A 7323-nucleotide genomic window follows, 5' to 3' on the forward strand; every position below is an offset into this window, starting at 1 on the left:
GTCTATCCAGTCTCCTCTACCGTCAAGATGAAGCCACACTCAGGTTGGAGGAATATTCCGTCTGGGTAGCCTCCAACCTGATGGCATGAATATTGACTTCTCTAACTTTCGTTAATGCCCCTCCTCCCCTTCACACCCCATCCCTTATTTAGTTATTTAATATATTTTTTATATATATTAAATTTTTTCTCTCTCTATTCTCCTTCTGTCCCTCTCACTATAACTCCTTGCCTGCTCTCCACCCTCTGGGCTCCTCTCCCCCACTTTTCTTTCTCCCCAGGCTTCCCATCCCATAATCATCTCCCTTCTCCAGCCCGGTATCCCTTTTGCCAATCAACTGTCCAGCTCTTGGCTCCATCCCTCCCGCTCCCACTTCCATATCTCTTACTATTTCTTCTTTTAGTTAGTCCTGACAAAGGATCCTGGCCCGAAATGTCGACTGTACTTCTTTCCATAGATGCTGCCTGGCCTGCTGCATTCACCAGCATTTTTTGTGTGTGTTGCTTGAATCTTGAATTTTGAATTTTGAAATTTGCAGGATTTTTATAAAAATCCGTCTGATTTGCTAATGTCCTGTAGGGAAAGAAATGTGATGTCTTTACCCAGTCGGATTTGTCCTCTTGAAGTTACCGCCTGGAGAGCCCACTTAAGGGCAATTAAGGACAGGTCACCAGCCACTGTAAATGCTCTTTGGGGAAGGGAAGGGCTGCAGTTCAGCATGCTATTCTCACTGGTCACTGATGGACCAGGCCCTGTGTAGCATGCTCTCCATTGCTTCATGAGTCCACTGTTTAAGGGGGAAATAATTATAATATATATATAGAAGGACAATGCATTGAATTCATAGTACATTGAATGTAGAGAAAGATGTGTCCCAATTGTATTTACTTTATATATTATGAATGAAGTTTTCTTTTGAAATTAAGGAATCTCAGAAATATTAGACCTGCCCATGAGAAGGGGCCATGAGAAGGCATTGGCAGACAGGATTAAGGAAAACCCCAAGGCATTCTACAGGTATGTGAAGAGCAAGAGGATAAGATGTGAGAGAATAGGACCAATCAAGTGTGACAGTGGAAAAGTGTGTATGGAACCAGAGGAAATAGCGGAGGTACTTAATGAATACTTTGCTTCAGTGTTCACCATGGAAAAGGATCTTGGCGATTGTAGGGATGACTTGCAGTGGACTGAAAAGCTTGAGCATGTAGATATTAAGGAAGAGGATGTGCTGGAGCTTTTGGAAAACATCAAGTTGGATAAGTCACCGGGACCGGACAGGATGTACCCCAGGATACTGTGGGAAACGAGGCAGGAGATTGCTGAGCCTCTGGCAATGATCTTTGCACCATCAATGAGGACGGGAGAGGTTCCAGAGGATTGGAGGGTTGCAGATGTTGTTCCCTTATTCAAGAAAGAGAGTAGGGAGAGCCCTGGATATTATAGGCCAGTGAGTCTTACTTCAGTGCTTGGTAAGTTGATGGAGAAGATCCTGAGAGGCAGGATTTATGAACATTTGGAGAGGCATAATACGATTAGGAATAGTCATCATGGCTTTGTCAAAGGCAGGTCATGCCTTACGAGCCTGATTGAATTTTTTGAGGATGTGACTAAACACAGTGATGAAGGTAGAGCCATAGATGTAGTGTATATGGATTTTAGCAAGGCATTTGATAATGTACCCCATGCAAGGCTTATTGAGAAAGTAAGGAGGCATGGGATCCAAGGGGACATTGCTTTGTGGATCCAGAACTGGCTTGCCCACAGAAGGCAAAGAGTGGTTATAGACGGGTCATATTCTGCATGGAGGTCGGTGAACAGTGATGTGCCTCAGGGACCTGTTCTGATCCCTACTCTTTGTGATTTTTATAAATGACCTGGATGAAGAAGTGGAGGGATGGGGTAGTAAATTTTCTGATGACACATAGATTGGCGGTGTTGTGGATAGTGTGAGGGGCTGTCAGAGGTTACAGCAGGACATTGATAGGATGCAAAACTGGGCTGAGAAGTGGCAGATGGAGTTCAACCCAGATAAGTGTGAGGTGGTTCATTTTGGTAGGTCAAATATGATGGCAGAATATAGCATTTATTCTGTGGAGTATTATTCCACACTCTTGGCAGTGTGGAGGATCAGAGGGATCTTTGGGTCCGAGTCCACAGGACACTCTAAGCTGCTATGCAGGTTGACGCTGTGGTTAAGAAGGCATACGGTGCATTGGCCTTCATCAATCGTGGAATTGAGTTTAAGAGCCGAGAGGTAATGTTACAGCTATATAGGACCCTGGTCAGACCCCACTTGGAGTACTGTGCTCAGTTCTGGTCGCCTCACCTCAGGAATGATGTGGAAACCATAGAAAGGGTGCAGAGGAGATTTACAAGGATGTTGCCTGGATTGGGGAGCATGCCTTATGAGAATAGGTTGAGTGAATTCGGCCTTTTCTCCTTGGAGCAACGGAGGATGAGAGGTGACCTGATAGAGGTGTACAAGATAATGAGAGGCATTGATCGTGTGGATAGTCAGGGCTTTGTCCCAGGGCTGAAATGGCTAGCACAAGAGGGCACAGTTTTAAGGTGCTTGGAAGTAGGTACAGAGATGTCAGGGGTAAGTTTTTTACGCAGAGAGTGGTGAGTGCGTGGAATGGGCTGCCGGCGGCGGTGGTGAAGGCGGAAATGATAGGGTCTTTTAAGAGACTCCTGAATGGCTACATGGAGCTTAGAAAAATAGAGGGCTATGGGTAAAGCCTAGGTAGTTCTAAGGTAGGGACATGTTCGGCACAGCTTTGTGGGCCAAAGGGCCTGTATTGTGCTGTATGTTTTCTGTTTCTCTGTTTCTATGTTACTTCCAGCCACAGTGTTGGCATTTAACTTTCAGTTTGAGAGTCTAGTCAACGGCCCTGTTAGCTTAGCGTTCATTGGTTTCCTCATTAAAGTCAGTGAGCTGTTGACCCGCTTCAGTGTCTTTCTCTCCACTTGGGCATATCCAAAAGCTTTGACACCAGGATGCTGCCTGGACGAGAGAGCATGTCTTATGAGAAGAGGTTGAGTGAGCCAGAGAGCAGAGGAGGATGGGGGTGACTTGATAGAGGTGTATAAGATGATACATAGAGAGAGTGGACAGCCTGAGACTTTTTACAGGGGTGGAAATGACTAATACAAATAAGCATAATTTTAATGTGATTAGAGGAAGGTATGGGGGAATATTGGAGGCAGGTTTTTTGAACAGAATGGTGGGTGCGTGGAATACTCTGACAAGGGTGATGGTTGAGGCAGATACATTAGGGAGATTTAAAAGATTCTTAGGTAGGCACGTGGATGAAAGAAAAATGGAGGGCTATGTGGGAGGAAGGGGTTGGAGTAGGTTAAAGGGTTAGCACAACATTGTGGGCTGAAGGGTCTGTACTGTGCTCTACTGTTCTGTGGTCTATGTGTGCACTGTTCAGGATGAATTAACTTATAGCTCGTACCATCATGCAAAGGTTGGGTCAGAAATGATATTAATGTTGCTCTGTCGCTTCCCCGCTGCGATGCTTTGTTTTGACCAGATGATTCTTCCTTTCATTCTCCCAGCTACTGATTGTAACAGAGAGCAGGCAAAAGCAGGCATTCATTAACCCAACAGTGGGGGTGCTGGATTTGAACGTCAGAGTTAATCAGAGTGCTACCTCAATAATTGCAGTGCTAGTAACTGCAGTCCTAATTGTACATCTGTGGCCGGGTGTTCCTGCCTTTCATCACTGCTGGCTAGAGTAATTGACACCACCCGTGTTCTAAAGCAGGCAATGTGGCATGTGCATTGTGCTCAGGAGCAGCTGTGTCACATAGTGACGAAGCAGCCATTGGTTTTCACATTCTAGAGTCATAAAGTAATACAGCAGGGGTACAGGCCCTTCGGCCCAACTCATCCATGCTGACCATGGTACCCACTAAGCTAGTCTTGTGTGCCCACACTTGCCTAATCCTCTAGAGCAGGGGCTTGCAACCTGGGATCCACGGACCCCTTGCTTAATGGTATTGGTCCAAGGCGTACAAAAGGTCGGAGCCCCTTGCTGTAAACCCCTCCTGTCCACGTACATTAAATCTTATTGTACCACCATCTGGCAGCTCGTTCCATATATGCTCCACACTCTACCTGAAGAAGGTGCCCTTACTTATGTCCTTTTTAAATTTTCCACTGCCAACCTTCAGCCTACTGTATCCCTACTGGTTTTTACTTTACCTTCGCCGGGAAAAAGGCTGCATTCACCCTACCTGTACCCATCATGATTTTATAGACTTCCATAAGATCACCTCCCAATTTCCTACATTCCTGGGAATGAAGATCTAGTCTGCCCAACTGCTTCCAGTGACAGGCCCTCAAGTCCTAGTTGCATCCTCCTAAATTTTCTCTCCAATCTTTCTGGTCCTTCCTATAACAGGGCATCCAAAACTACACTAACTGCCTGGCCTGCTGAGTTCCTCCAGCATCTTGTGTGAGTTTCTGGGATTTCCAGCATCTGCGGATTTTCTCTTGCTTGTTGTTCACAATACTCCAAGGAGATAAATAACTGAATCTAAATCTGAATCTGTAAAGTTGATACCGACCCACATAAGGAGGTGTGAGGTTAGATGACTAAAAGCTTGTTGATCATCTTTAAAGGAGAGAGAGCTGGGATAGAGTGAGGTTTATGTGGAAAAGCCTAAAGCCAAGGATTGTGTCATCCGAAGGAATGTCCTCCAAAGGTGGTGCATTTAGATTTGGGAATGAAAGAGAGCCTGGAAATATGAGACCAGAGAGATCTTGGAGAGATATGGGGTTGACAGTAATTCCAGAGGTAGGAAGAGATTTGAAAATCATAATGGGAGTTGAGACATTACATAACCGGGAATGTCTGTATGTGAGGAAGTACACATATGATGGAGTCAGGGGTTTTAGATCCAGACAACAGGAAAGTTTCCCATCAACACAAGATTCTGGAGGCACTGAAAATTTGGAGCAGCAAAGTGCCGGAGGAACTCAGCAAGTCAGGCAGCATCTTTGGAGAGAAATAAAGTCAATGTTTCAGGCCCAGAACCTGCTCCCTTCCAGATCTGATGAAGATTCTCAGCACAAACATCAGTTGTTTATTTCCCTCCACAGACTGCTGAGTTCCTCCAGCATTTGATGTGTGTGGTGCTGTAGATTTCCATTTATGCTCTTTTCATCCTTTGGGGTTCCCAAGTCTAAGCAATGCCCATCTTCCAGCAGATGGTTGTGTGATGATGCAGATCATTTTATTTCCTTTTCAGCTAGCTGGTGAATACATAGGGGAATCTTCCCATTATTTCATGTGGATGAATATCTTCCTCCAAGAGAAGACAGCATTATGTAAGTGAGGAATTTGTATGTTTTCCCTGAGACCACGTGGGTTTCCTCCAGGTCCTCTGGTTTCCTCCCACATTCAAAATGCTTATGAGTTAGAGTTAGTAAGTTGTGGGCATGCTATGTTGGAGCCAGAAGCATGGCAACACTTGCATATCGAGCACATCATCAGACTGTGTTGGTTATTGATGCATTTCGCTGTATGTTTTGGTGTACATGTGACAAATAAAACTAATCTTTATCTTCGTTAAGGGTTTATCAAACAATAGTCTTGTGCAGTTTTATAAAGCTGCTTGGGAAGTCTGTGTCCAAAAGGCAAACGGAGGTTTGGCCTTGGCTCATCGAGGGCTAGGAGGACAGATGAAGCATGGTTGGTCAGCCAGGCGCATGGCCATTCTTCTCTGGGGATCATTGCCTTGTCGTGGTGGAAAGGCTCGTGAGTTCCTGAGATCCCGAGAGAGATGCTCTCTAGAGTTTTAGCCATCCACTGCTTAGCTCTCAGTAGGGTCATCCATGGCAGTAAGGCCAAGGGGGAGGTTCCAGACAAACAGTGATCCAACCAACACCTTAATGGTGGAGCTGGAGGACGATTATGACGCATCATAACGGCAGTCAAGTACATGAAGAAGACCAAGGAAATCATTGTAGACTTCAGGAAGGTACAGATGAACCATCCCCCTCTGCGAATACATGGTTCCTCCTTAGAGAGGGTTAAGTGCACCAAGCACCTGGGAGTTCACACCACTTTGTCCCTTAATAGCACCTCCCTGAACAAGTAGGCACAGCGGCATCTCCAGTCCCTTAGGAGATTGAGGAAAGCAAGGCTCTCCCCGCCCCCATCTTAACCGCATTTTACAGGAAAACCACTGAGAGCATCCTGATAAGTTGCACCTCTATCTGTTATGGGAACAGCCGAGCATTGCAGCAGAAGTCCCTACAAAGGCCTGTAAGAACAGCTGAGAGGATCATAGGAGTCTCCCTACCATCCATCAGGGACAATTATCAGGAATGCTGCACACACAGGGCCCTTAATAGGCATCCATCCTGCATCCTCTTTGACTTTCAACCATCAGGCAGGAGACTCTGATGCAAAAAAGCAAGAACAGTTCAGATGGGAAACTGTTTCTTCTCTCCTTTAAGCTTCTAAACTCCCTGCTGCATCACATTCAAAATATCGCTGGTTAATCTGTTCTGTACCTTACAATATTTAATTTATGCACTTTAGTTTGTTTATTTATGTATGATCTATCTGTAGGTTTCATTCTTACTTTCATAAGTTATTATGTGTTATGGATACTGCAATGTTTTTCACCCTGGTTCGGAGAAACATTGTCTCATTTGACGATATGCATATATATAGTTAAACAACAATAAACTTGACTTCACTTGATAAAGGAGCAGAGATACAGTAAATGGGTTCAAGTATTGACCTGGCTCTGCCAACTAGCCCACAAAAAGTTGCAGGAATAATATATCTTCAGCCATACCTACCTTGGTGATAAAGGTGACAGTTATTCAATTCAAATAGTAATTTAAGCTTTGCTTCTTCATAAATTATACTTCACAGTACTGTAGTAATTTTATGTATTACTCTACTGCTGCCACAAACAAAAATGAATTTTGTGAGATATGTGAATGATGATATGGGTCTCTTTTGTGGACTGTTTGTTGGAAGGGGGCAGGGAGAGTGGAATCATGGTAGGGAAAAAGGGAAGGGAGAGGGGAAAGAGTGGGAAGCACCAGAGAGACATTATTGTTGTGTAATAATCTATAAACCAATTGTTTGGAATCAAATTACCTTGCCTGGTGTCTGAGGATTGGGTGTGTCTGCACAGATGCCAACCAGTACCCCTCCCCCACCTGCCCCACCACTCCTTTGCAGCCACCTGTCCCACTCCCCTCCCTGTGGCGCTCCACCCTTGCCAATCCCAATATCCCCTGCTCCCGCCAGATTTCTAAACTCACTCTCTGCTTCACATTGACAAGCA

Source organism: Mobula hypostoma, chromosome 22 (genome assembly GCF_963921235.1).
Source record: "Mobula hypostoma chromosome 22, sMobHyp1.1, whole genome shotgun sequence".
Lineage (NCBI taxonomy): Eukaryota > Metazoa > Chordata > Chondrichthyes > Myliobatiformes > Myliobatidae > Mobula > Mobula hypostoma.